We start from the raw sequence: 13,384 nt of genomic DNA, 5'->3' as shown, positions 1-13,384 counted from the left end.
TCTGGGCACCCCAAGCACATCTGTACGCAATGGAAAACTGCTATTCAAGAATAGCACTCTGTTTACAGTTTTGGGTGATATTGTCTCTATTCTCTATCTAAAATATTTATGCCCTTATTAGCTTAAAATCCTAATTACTGTCTGCCTGACTAAAGTATTTCAGACTTGTTACTTTTGATGAGTTACAACTATTTGTTCCATGTAGGAAAGTATTGTGAAATAATTTAGAACTAAATATTTCACATCAATTTGGAGTCACTTGGATAGATGAAGTTTAATGCATTCTCAAACATTTTTTTTTAATTTTTCATCCAGAACTTGTAAGTGTTGGGTTGATGTTAAGGTGTTAATGAATAAGATATCAGAAATATCAAAAAATCTGGAAACATCAAAAAAAGAAAGTTAGATGTGTTATGAGTGTATAAAGTATATGTAGATACTAGTCTATTTTGTCATTTACTACCATGAAATATACATACATCTATTATAAAAAGTTAAAATTTGCCAAAACTCATGCACACACATAGACCATACGTGGCACCATTCACGGTGAGAGACATGTAAACACAGGTAAAGATGTGGTATTAAATCTGCATAAAATTAACTGTTGTACCTGCTGTACTACCGTAATAATTCTGTAGTTCCCTCCTGTTGCTACTGCAGTGAGCTCAAGTGTTGCAAGCATCCACTTAAAACGCCATGTGACGCCAATCATCTCCGTGTGAGTCGTTTGTCACCCAGCAAAGTGCAGACGCAATAAAAAGTGATCTCTCATGGTTCTTGCACATTGTTCATCATGTTTAATGCAATAGTTTAAACCTTGAATAACACCATGGGACCCATAGGAAGTGCCATTACTAATGCTAGAAGTGCTCCCCAGAAGCAGAGGAAAGTCATGACATTAGAAAGAAAAAGCTGGATTGCTTAATGTGTACTGTAGTTTGAGGTCTACAGCTGCAGTTGCCACCATTTCAGACAGATCATTCATCCTGTAAACAGATGATGAAAACTTATGGGATCAATAAATACAGTAAGTACAGTAAATTTATTTTCACTTCCTTATGATTTTCTTAACATTTTTTCTAGCCTATTATTGTAGGAATACAGTATATAATACAGACAACATACAAAATATGTGTTCATCTACTGCTTAGGTTATCGGTAAGGCTTCTGTTCCACAGTAGTCTATTAGTAGTTAAGTTTTGGGGGAGTCAAAAATTATATGCAGATTTTCAACTGCTCGGTCCAGGATAGGGGTGAGATCAACATCCTAACCCCTGCGGCATTCAAGAGTCAACTTCAGTCACTGTATAAAAGCTTTCTGACTGTTTACTATGCTGATAGGACTTACTCAGAGCCCTCAGTGAAGCAGGAAGTTTTAGTTAGGACCTAGACCTTAACATTTGTTCAGCTTGGGTTTCCTTAGTCAGCAATAAAACTGCTTTGTTCATTAGTATCAATGACAGCAACAATCATATCTACTACTTGGCAATTCAAAATTGACAGGTCACTTTCATGTGTCCTCTCCATGTGGGCTCGCCCATATAGTGGTGGAGAAATGGGCCAGCACCTTTATTATCCCCATCTTACGTGTGAGGAAACTCAAGCTCCAAAAGGGATTCACCCACGTTTAGTCCATGGCAGATGGGATCTTAAACGTATGTCCATGTGCCGCCAATGGAAATAGCCTTGCACTGAGAAGCAGGAGGCCAAGGAGTGACCCGCTGCTGTGTGATCTTTGAGAAATTTCTTTGACAATTGCTTAACCTTTCTGAGCATCCGTTTTCTCAAGCTCTTCTTCCATTACACGGCTATTGTGAGACTGAAATAAGTTTTGAAAAATAATATACATAGACAAGACATTACTAAAACATTTTCTTGTCTATATTGTATTGCTAGTCACCTGTTGAAAGACTCACTATAATCTATAAATATTTATTCAAATAATTTACATCCATGTTAAAATCAGAGAGCAGAAGCTGCAATAAAATTAGTTCTAGCACCTTATCTAAGGCGCTCAGTGAAACCAGAGCAAGTCAGATAGAAATTGGACAAAGTGATTAAAATACTTTATGTTGCAATTTTCTTTGTTTTTATTTGATTATTTGTTTTTGCTTATTTTTCTCTACTTTTGTTTGTTTTGATGAAAATCTGTGCTAATGAAGAATTCTTGATTAGGTGGGTTGGTTTTTTCTTAAACAAATTTTTTCCCTTCAGTGATATGTGAGAAAGAATGAAAGTGAGATTCCAAATAACATCAATAAATGAGAAGTCACTGAATATTGTATGAATTCAGACGATTCACAGGCCTGCAGATTTTGGCAAACTGCTTTCAAAACTAAAAACCATTTTTTAATTTATTATAATTTTTCAGGGCAAATAACTTCTGGTTGCATTATTTAAATTGCATTCTTCAAATTATTTATATGAGTGTGAAGAATATAGAAATTAAGCCAATATGCTTATATTAGATATGGCTCAATGCTGACTGAAACCCAAATTAAGAGTTCCAAACACACACTCTTTAGTGTTTACATTTATTTGAGGAGAAAGATCAAATTAGATCACATATAATTGGTTAATCAAAATGACACTGAAAATGATTTTCAGGCTCTTTAATTCATTGTTTAAAATTGGAGTAACACTTAGGATAGTTGAAGCTTTACCTTAAAAGTAGAGGTCAATTTGAGACTTGTAATGCTTTCTGATCAAATGGCTTCAAAACTTATTAAAGTACATGTTTCTAAATCTGATTTTATAACCCCATGGGTGTTCCACAGAGACAAAACCTTCATCCACCCGCTTCAGTACACTGCACAGGATTTGTGTGTAGGATCTGCCAGTGTAAGTTATCCATGTCCAAGAATATGTCAGATGCATTTGCCTTGTCTGCTGCTGAGCTTTGACAGTAGCTGGAAATTTGACCATGGCTCAAAGATAATATAATTTGACCATATTTTTCCATATTATTCTTAAGCAGTTCCTTAGAGAAGCAAAAATAATTAGTGTTCCTATCCAGTTAGGTTGTATGTACCTTTTCTGTTGTATTTATGAAAGCTCTTCTTCTCTTGGAATCAATACAGTTGAAGGCTAAGGAAAAGGCACATATTCAGAGAGCTTCTGTCATTTTTCACAGAGTTGGAACTAATTAGTCTTCACAGTTGTGTTGCTCCAACTATTGAAATATACAAATAGATTCAACTTTGGAAACAGTTCCTAGCTACATTTATTGCCTTTTTTAATAGTCCCCATTATTGAGATCTGTGTGTTTGTTTGTGTACATATTGTTAATTATCAGTATGAGACAATGGGAAAGAAAAGTAGAAATAGTACTTGAAGCTAGAAATGATGTTAGTGACCAAAACACATGCCTAGAAGGTCTAGATCCTTCCTATAGGATGGCCACAGATTTAGATCTTAGCTTTCTATCAGTCAGCCCAAAGAGGGAATAGAATAGGCTTAAAATGTAGTGTCTATAAAGCTAATTTTAAATAAAAATAAAATTCTTCCTGATTTTGAGTCCAGTTAAATTTCTCCCATATCACTTCATTTTAAGTAGACAATTAGAAATTATAAACCGTGAGGGCTAGTCACAGTGGCTCACTCCTGTAATCCCAACAATTTGGGAGACCAAGGCAGGCAGATCACTTAAGCCCAGGAGTTTGAGACCAGCCTGGGCAACATGGCAAAACTCTGTCGCTACAAAAAATACAAAAATTTGGCCTGGGCGTGACAGAGCTAGACCCTGTCTGAAAGAAAGAAGGAAAGAAAGAGAGAGAGAGAGGAGAGAGAGAAAGAGAAAGAAAGAAAGAAAGAAAGAGAAAGAAGGAAGGACAGGAGGCGGGAGGCGGGAGGTAGAAAGAAATTAAGAAATTAGAAAACATGGAGTTCCTTTTTAATCGCTAAATATACTAGAATTGACACCTTATTCTGCCCATAATATCAAGCAATACGTATTTTGGTAATCATGGTATCGGAAAAGAAATGTGGCATAGAATCGTCATCAATTTCCTTTGTTAAATTATTGATTAATTCACTGAAAAGAATCACCTCAGTCACTAATGACGCTAAAAAGTAAATATTCAAGTCATCAGTAAATAGTCCCTAAATGCCTATATAATGAAGCAGAGCATGAGTATCACAATTTTCTACTCTAGGTAGTTATATAGAATTACGAGAGACATATAGAGTTTTAAAAAAATATAACAGTTTAAAATCTACTGTTCATACATAATAGCTTATAGTTAATCATCTTAAGAGTTTTATTTTAGAATAAAAGATAAACTTTTGGATATATTATTAAATTATTTAGATATGGTCATTGACTCAGAAAAAAGTGTGGAAAATACTCTTTTTAAATGGCCTAATAAGAAGTAGTGTTTTTCCTAAGACTGCTACAAGTACTAATACTCAAGGCAAATTGACCGTTCCCCACTCATCAAGCCCCTCTAGCAGAGCTAGTTCCCTGCTCCCATCAGCAGACCTCGCCTTCTACTTTTCTGAGATATTAAGAAGGGACTCCTCAGTTTCTTTTCTATCTGAAAAGTTATCTTCCTTCATTATATCTTCTTTCCCTCCATTCTAAAACAGAAAAATTTCATGCTTTCTTCTGACACAGATTCCTTATTTATGCTTTTGAGTTCCTTTTTGGTTCTCACTTTCTTTTATTCATTCTTTAATGAAATATTTATTTATTTATTTGCTTGTTTTATTTTACTTTACTTTAAATTCTGGGATACATGTGCAGAACGTTCAGGTTTGTTACATAGGTATGCATGTGCCATGGTTCTTTGCTGCACCTATCAACCTGCCATCTAGGTTTTAAGCCCCACGTGTATTAGGTATTTGTCCTAATGCTCTCCCTCCCCTTGTCCTCCACCTCCCGACAGGCCCTGGTGTGTGATGTTCCCCTCCCTGTGTCCGTGTGTTCTTATTGTTCAGCTCCCACTTATGAGTGAGAACATGCCGTGTTTTTCTGTTCCCCTGTTAGTTTGCTGAGAATGATGGCTTCCAGCTTCATCCATGTTCCTGCAAAGGACATGAACTCATTCTTTTTTATGGCTGCATAGTATCCCACTTTTTAAAGAGTTTATTCCAGTATCTTATTACTTGTATCTTTTCCTCCTTTGCTCCAAGTCTCCTTGCCTTAAAACATACTTCTTCTTAATCTTGATTCTTTTTCAGGCTATACATTTGCAGAGTTTGCCCGAAAGGGATGGAAAGAGATGCGATATAATAGCTTTCTAAAGTGTCTGTGTGACTGTGGCAGTTGTCTTCTCAGAACCACTGATGTCTCTCTGTGTCTGCCAACTAAAGTTCTTTACCTTCTGCCACCACCATCACCTCAGTCTGCCTAATGTTCTAGGCAGACAGACTGTTTCTCCAACACCCCTTCTCTTGTCTATGTCACAATAATAACCTCACATTAAATGCATCTCTGCCTGCAAATCTGAGCCTTCTTTCAAAATCTAAGATAGTGTTCCTTAAACGCAGTATTTCTAAGCAATCTCTTGTCTTCGTATACTCACAACACCATTTCATGCGTCTATTGCTTTTATGGCTTATTGTTCATGTTTTCCTTACTCATTAGACAGTAAGCTCTTTGAAAGCAGAATGTTGTCTCATTTATCTTGATCCTACGCATGCACACTATTTTTAATTCTTACTTGGTGTCATTGAAATTTATTTAAATTTATACGTATTTGAGGATTTTTTGGTAAATGAGGCAGTAATATCTGGATTCAAACTCAAAGAAATACGAAGTTTGCATTTTAGTAATGTTTTATTTCATCACATTAGTATATATGAGCTTTGGAAAAAATGTAATTTGACTGAGTGAATGAGCCTGCAGATGGAATTCTGGAATTGCCTGGCAGAATTTGCCCAATAGGATCTTATAAATGCCTGCTTGAAACTTGAATTTTTTTAGCCTTAAACTTTGTAGGCAATGATATATTCTGAGATGAGACCAAAAATGTGAATGCCATTCACAGTTGGTCAAAATGTCAAGGAGGTACCTGAAAAACCATGTAGCACGGGTTAATAATAAAGCTTTATCTAGTTAATTCATTTGTGCAAATCATGGCTTCCACTTGAGCCCCTTCCCTCTGTCTAGTCTTTCCTGGTTGTTCAAGCCATTTTTGATCATATGGTTCCTAATCTCTGACAACAACTGATGTTCAGGTTATTTGCTGTGTGCTAACCTCATGTCAATTTCTGAAGTCTTGAGAGATAGTATCCACTTACCCTATGTACCTTATAGAACCTGGGACAGTGTGAGTCCAGATTTGTTCTTTGGTTTCCTGAGGTTGTATATCTCTACACAGGTACACAGACCGATTTCCCCACTCTCTAGGAAAATTGTCAAGAGAGGAAATAGAATTGATTCTTTCAGCAGCTCAGTTATTAGAAGTAGATAGGGTCTGTCTATTAGGTTATATGATATGTCATAGGCTTTGCCTTGATTTCTTTTTGAGAGATTTTTACTGTGTGTAGACCTACTATAGAGAGACTGAAGACAATTTTCTTTTTCATCACATCTGAGAATCACTTGTAGCATGAAATGTGGGATGCAATTCATATTTTCAGCTGTGCTTTCATTGCTTTGGGTATTATTTCCACTGATGCAGGAGGATCTTCCCTCAAAGATGGATTTTCTTCAGGCAAGGTCAGCCTGTTATATGAATACTTATGAATATAATGCATATTTTATGATTTGATTTCTCTGTTCTCTTTGTTTACATAATCCAAAATTAACGGTGGCCTTTCCTTATGCTAGTCTTGGCATACCCAGGAGTAAAAAGAAAATTGGAGAATCATGACCTTATTTATGTATATCTGCAGCAACCAAATAGTAAACATAAGCATTGTAAAAGATAAAACTTGAGAAAACAATACATTGGAGTTACAACTTTGTTGTGTCATACAGACTTCTCACTAGAGTATGGCAGTCAAATACACCTTATTTGCTTTTATCCCTGTCTCTCCAAATATTTAGTTAAAGAGTAAATGTTTAAGATGGCTTGGCTAGAAGTAGTTATTTACCTACCATATTAAGGGATAAGATAGAGGAAATGGAAGGGAAGGAAAAAAATAAAAATGGGAAAATGTATCACGAAAGAGAAAACAAAAAAAGATTTTTAATTATACAAAACTTCTACTTGGCTCTGCCCTTTTGCAAAATCAATGCAGCAGAAGAAGTAGTGCCTATGGAGTTGGTGGTTACCATGTCTTCACAGGTCTCCTAGGTGAAATTTTGGTATTATGAACAAGGGGCTTACCTCCATTGACTTTCAATGAAAGAGCTGCCTTTACTTTTAGGAAGATGTTCTCATAACTCTACTTAAAGTATTTACTTAAAAATTTTTGTTATAAGAGCATAAAAATCTTAGAAAATAGCTTATACTGAAAATCAGTTGTAAATTAAGTAATTATTTTTGCTTTGGATACTAAATAATGCACTGCTTGTAGAAACTGATTATCTTCTAATTTTTCTATCATTTACTCATTTTGGAAAAATTAAAATTTTTGTTGAATTTATTTTTATTTACTATAAAAATTGATAAACATTTCAGTGGAGCATTGGTCCTTAACTACTCTTATTTTCTGTTTCTTTGATTATGGATTATAAATATCTTTGCTCATTTGAATTTCAAAATTATTAATTCTTCATTTTTTACTTCTTTACTCATTCAATCAATTTCTGCAATAGGGTTTGATAAATAAACTTTGAATAAGAGGAAGTAGTGTGGATAAAGGAAAAAAATTGACTTGACAGTTTAAAGACCTAAGCTGTAGACTAGAACTATCATAATGAGCTGTGGGTCCCTAAGCAAGTCTTTTGACTTCTCTGGTTCTCACCTCTTTCATTTGTTAGTTGCCCGATAGATTAAATTCAATGGTTTCTAAATTATTCCACAGCCCTAAACACTGCCTATATGATTTAGAATAAGCTAAACATTTAAATAGTAATAGAAGTTTGTAGTTATATATTTGCTCCTAAAATCAAGTTAGTCAGATATATGACTTACGTGACGTCAAATTGGGTCAAGAAAACAAACCTAGGTTATAGCTCTCATCTTAGAAAACATGACATGTGTTTTAAGGACACATGTTGGGAGAAGTTTGTATGACCAATACCAGATGAGCACAGCCAAGATGTAGAATGACTAGAGAACGCTATATGATCCCAAATCATCAAAGGAAGATTAAATTATGGTTAGTAGACTGTAATTAACTCAAGGCAAAAGCTAGTGTACTTTTGAAAATAAATTACTACCAGATGTTTAACAAAAAATGATTTTCTCTGTGGTCTTTACCTAACCATAAGGTTGTATTAACTAGAACACCTTATTCCCCAAGCATCCTCATGAACCAACATTCCACCACACTAAAATAAAGTATATATTACCATAGAGAAACCGGAATGGTAGTCTTGTGTTTTTATTTCATCTGACAAACGTATTTGTCTCTAAATCTAACATTGATAACTGTGCATTTCTGTATGTTAGCATATATAGTTTTCTTTAAATTTTAAGTTCAGTGTCCTTACATCTAGAAAGCCTTTTCTACCTTTCCAGAAAGGAGTGACCATTCCCTCTTGCAATCTCCCTTGTAATCTGTTTATATTTATGTCATTTGTTGAACTAATTCACAAATATCTCCCTCCTGAAGCTCTGAGTTCTTCATTTGTTTGTTTGTTTGGTTGTTGTTTTTTTTTTTTTTTGAGACGGAGTCTTGCTCTGTTGCCCAGGCTGGAGTGCAGTGGTATGATCTCGGCTCACTGCAACCTCTGCTTCCCGGGTTCAAGTGATTCTCCTGCCTCAGCCTCCCGAGTAGTTGGGATTACAGGTTCCAGCCACCACACCTGGCTAATTTTTGCATTTTTAGTAGAAACGGGGTTTCATCATGTTGGCCAGGCTGGTCTTGAAGTCCTGACCTCAAGTGATCTGCCCGCCTGGGCTTCCCAAAGTGCTGGGATTACAGGTGTGAGCCACCATACCCAGCCAGCTCTGAGCTCTTAAATGCAGTGCTTGTCTTTTCTTTTTCTGTATTGTGTAAATATAGCCCATTTCTGGCACATCATAGGCATTCAGTAAATGTCTTAAAGTATCATAGAATAATCAGAAATCCTATTTAAAGAGGCTTAAGTTACAATCTCTAATGCACATGTACCTGCTTTTTTTGTTGGTTTTTACTAGTTTTGATTTACACAATGCTTTATTTCCTATGTTTTCTGTGCTCCTGCACTACCTGCTGAGAATCAGCAATAGACCATATGTAGCTTTGGTATCATCGTTATGGGCAGTTTCTGGCTCATTTGGACTCAGTTTGCCCCAGCCTCCTATTATGAAAACTCTGTGGGAATCCTTTCCATGCACCTTCTTGACTTTTCAAAACCTTCTACATTGTTGTCCCAGTAATGAATTGCCCCAGGTTCCAAAACTACCATGTTTCTCTTTTCCTAGTCATGTCCCTTTAATATGTTTTCTTTTTTACATTTCAACCCCAGCCTCATCCATTACCTTTATATCAAAAATATTTCTAAAGATCTAAGCTTATAGTCATCATCCTGTCAATGTGTGTGTGTGTGTGTATGCGTGTGTGTGTGTGTGTGTGTGTGTGTATGTGTGTTGTCTATCCTGTACCTGCCTTCTCTTGTCCTTCCCGGTCTCTTCTTTCTTTGCCACTCTAGGTACTCCAAAGTAGAACAATGGACCCATTTAGAGTTTTTTTTTTGTAGAGAGGAAAAGATGCCTCTACAAAAAGCTTGTGGAATTGATGGAGTATATCTTGAACATTGATATCTCTTTCAGTGCTCTTCTCCCATCTTTAGTCACTACTTTTGAATCTTTTCTATTCCCTACTATAAGAGTAAAGTGACTCTTCTCTAGTGAAGAGTAGTGTTCAATCTTGTAAGCATGTAATACTTAAACACTCCTTTTTACTGGGAAATAAAGCTATCATATCTTGTTTCCAGTTCCTATTTGCCATTTTTCCATTGAGTTTATAAGAATTGTTTTCATTGTTGTTGTTGTTATTTTTTTTTGAGACAGAGTCTCACTGTATCCCCCAGACTGGTGCAATTATAGCTCACTGCAGCCCCAAACTCCTGGGTTCAAATGATCTTCTCACCTCAGCCTCCCAAGTAGCTGGGACTACAGATGTGCACCACCACACCTGCCTAAATTTTTTTGTAGAGATAGGGTCTTGCTATGTTGCCCAGGCTGGTCTCAACCTCCTGGTCTTAAGCAATCCTCCCAAAGAGCTGGGATTACAGGTGTGAGCCACTACACCCAGCCAATAATTACTGTTTTTAATCATGACAATGCTCATCTAAAGTGTAACTGGTTTACCTTATCAGCTCTTCTCCTAAAATTGTGATATAGTGTGTATTTATTTAACCTCAGAAAAAACAAGGGTGATGGGAGGTACTTGAGAGTTCTGCCAATGAAACCTTCACCTCTTGCTAGATTCATGTAAGGGTCATATTAAAGCATTAACTATAACTTCTTTTGAAACAATTTGGAAAAGTAGAGAATGGAAAAAGACAACCCCACTAACAATGGGTATTTTTAAAATGTCTATCTATCTATCATCTGTCAATCAGTAGCTTGACTCTTGCTTAGCTTAATAGTAATAACCTATAAGCATCCAAGAACAAGTAACTAATGCCAAGAATTTTTTTTTCTTCTAAGAATGGGAAGGCTGAGAAACCACTGGGATAGAAACAGTAATGCTCAAATCTTCCAAGTATTTATTACAAATAGGAGATGGAGGATTGGAAAATATTTTCAAGGGTCTCTTCCATTAACCTGCAGGTCGACAGAAAAACCATCCTGTATGTGGTAAAGTGAAATATAATTTTTACTTCATATTTAGGAAGGAATTTTAAATGACTTTGGGATATTTATCAAGATTCATTAGCACTATTTCTGAAAACTTGTTTGTTTTATTAAATATTAAGGTTTCATTGCCTGGTAAGTTCTTATGAAGCTAATAACCTAAAAGCAAAGTTAAAGAAATAATCATCTTTCCTCCTTTAGTCCATTTCTTTAATAGCATACTATATAAACTGTTGATTTCTTGAGAATAGGAGCATGAGTTGTCATAATACATTCTGAAGAGCTGTTTGATGAAAGGGTTTTCTTTTATTTTGATGGAGAAATAAAGACACAAAAACTCACTTAAAATTAATGCAAAAAATAAATTTCTGAGATGGCATCTCCATATCTCCATTTCAATAATAACAATAACCAAGTCCCATGTAGAGGCCATTGCTGATTTCAATTTATAACAAAATGATTTTTGCAAAAACGCTGAAATTGATATCATGTCTTTCATGGCAATATCATTTGCATCTTTGCTTTAAAATGACACTAATCTGGAACTTTCTGCAAAGTAAAGATAAGTATAACATGATTACCATTGCTTTTCTCTTCTTCAAGAGAAACCCAAACATTTAAAAGGTCATGAGTGATGCAACAGAACCAATTATCGAATCCTCTTACCGGGTAAAAAGGGGGCTCTTCTGTAATCTACAATTTCAAATACATGTGCATGTCATGAAAGGAGTGTTTACCATTTCCAGTAGCCATCATCATAGAAAGTAAGACTGGAAAAGCGGAGTCAGAACTGGGAATGATGTCCCATCAGAGCTTGTTGCGGGGCACTCACGTGCCCTGTTTTGCCTGTGGAGACTGCTGGTAGGAATGATGATTTCTGGAGGGGAAGGGAGGTTGGTGCTGGCCTACTGAAAATTAAGCTCTTCTTTTACCTTCTTGCCTCTTAATTTGGTGACTGTGAGATTACCAGTCACAGGTAGTCACTGACTACTGCAAGTTAAGGTTCCGTATACATATCTGTATCTTTAGAACCTTGGCCTATTTATGTCTTGAGTGCGTTTTGCTTGGAGTACAAAATAACTCAGTGATTTCTTCTTCTTCTTCTTTTTTTTGAGGAATGCCATGGTTTACTTTAGCCTACATTATAGTTTTTGTGGGTTTTTTTGAAGTGCTTTTATTTGATTTTTTAAAACAGATATGATATTTAGTGTGTTAAAAATATGGATATAGTTGGCCGGGCGCGGTGGCTCAGGCCTGTAATCCCAGCACTTTGGGAGGCCGAGGTGGGTGGATCACGAGGTCAGGAGATCGAGACCAGCCTGGCTAACATGGTGAAAGCCCCATCTCTACTAAAAATGCAAAGAAATTAGCTGGGCATGGTAGCGGGTGCCTGTAGTCCCAGCTACTCGGGAGGCTGAGGCAGGCGAATGGCATGAACCCGGGAGGCGGAGCTTGCAGCGAGCCGAGATCGCGCCACTGCACTCCAGCCTGGGCGACAGAGCGAGACTCCGTCTCAAAAAAAAAATGTAGATAGGTAGATAGAGATATAGTTAATTATCTTATAGAAAATGTATATTTTTTAGGCTATCACCTCTATTCCTTCTATGTTAATGAATCGTGCTCTTTAGCATTGATGAAAGTTTCAATTTTGAGAATAGTAGACCTTGTCAGGTGTCACTTTGAGTGCCAGCAAACGGTTGATTTGAGGCAAGAAGAATAAAGTTTAAAAAAGAAAATAAATCTAGCATATGCTTAATAATTTGCCCTTTGCAGCACCAGAATCTTATGTGACCACCCACATTCATCTGGTTACTGACGTGGTTCTTGCTTCAATTGCAGAAGCTATTTTTGCATCTTTTGTGTCTTTTGAGGAACCAAGTGGGCCTACTTGCTTATAATGATTCATGTCTCAAGTGCACAGGGTGTCCTGAAGTGCTACTGCAGTGATGTGCAGAAAGGAGGGGGAAACTGAAGCAAACTGCTTCCTTTAAGCACTTTGAATGTTCACATGAAGTGGTACTGCAGGAAAGCATATTTTAACTGTTACGTTTTAATGCTTTAGTTATTCCTTTGAGAGTTTTGTAATAACTTGTCAGGAAGAAAGGGCAATTTTTTTAAAAAAACAAATATACAATGATGGGTATCATAATAATATTTTTAAGTAGGTCTTTTATACTGGGAGATAAACTCTGTTAAGATTATTGATTAATCTGTTCAGATTAGGTAGTTTGATCTTCCATGCGTTTCTTTGGATCATACTTGAATAAATATTAATTCTATATATGAAAAGTTCCTTTCTTCATTACTTACTAGACCTTTTAAGGTCTGAATTTTGCTTTGGTTGGGTTTGGATTCCTATTTCAGAATTTAATTTTAGCACAAACTATAACATTGCTGAAATAAACTATAGAAACAAATTTACAATGAGGTTATCTGAGACTTCATCCTGCGAAGTTTAGTTGTTGATACACCCAAAGAAGTTCTGTGGAAATCTCAGCTTTATGACAGAACCATATCATGGACTACAATGACACAATTTC

General features: G+C 36.1%; 1 protein-coding gene across 4 annotated transcripts in view; it reads left to right on the top strand.

Annotated features, from left to right (window-relative positions):
• Positions 1–13,384, top strand: part of HIVEP2 (HIVEP zinc finger 2) — a 201,608-nt gene that overhangs the window by 156,285 nt on the left and 31,939 nt on the right. The window lies entirely within an intron of this gene.

This window comes from Hylobates moloch, unplaced genomic scaffold, assembly GCF_009828535.3.
Source record: "Hylobates moloch isolate HMO894 unplaced genomic scaffold, HMol_V3 SCAFFOLD_2, whole genome shotgun sequence".
NCBI lineage: Eukaryota > Metazoa > Chordata > Mammalia > Primates > Hylobatidae > Hylobates > Hylobates moloch.
Note: the sequence above shows the minus strand (reverse complement) of the source record. Positions and strands in the feature narration are given on the sequence as shown.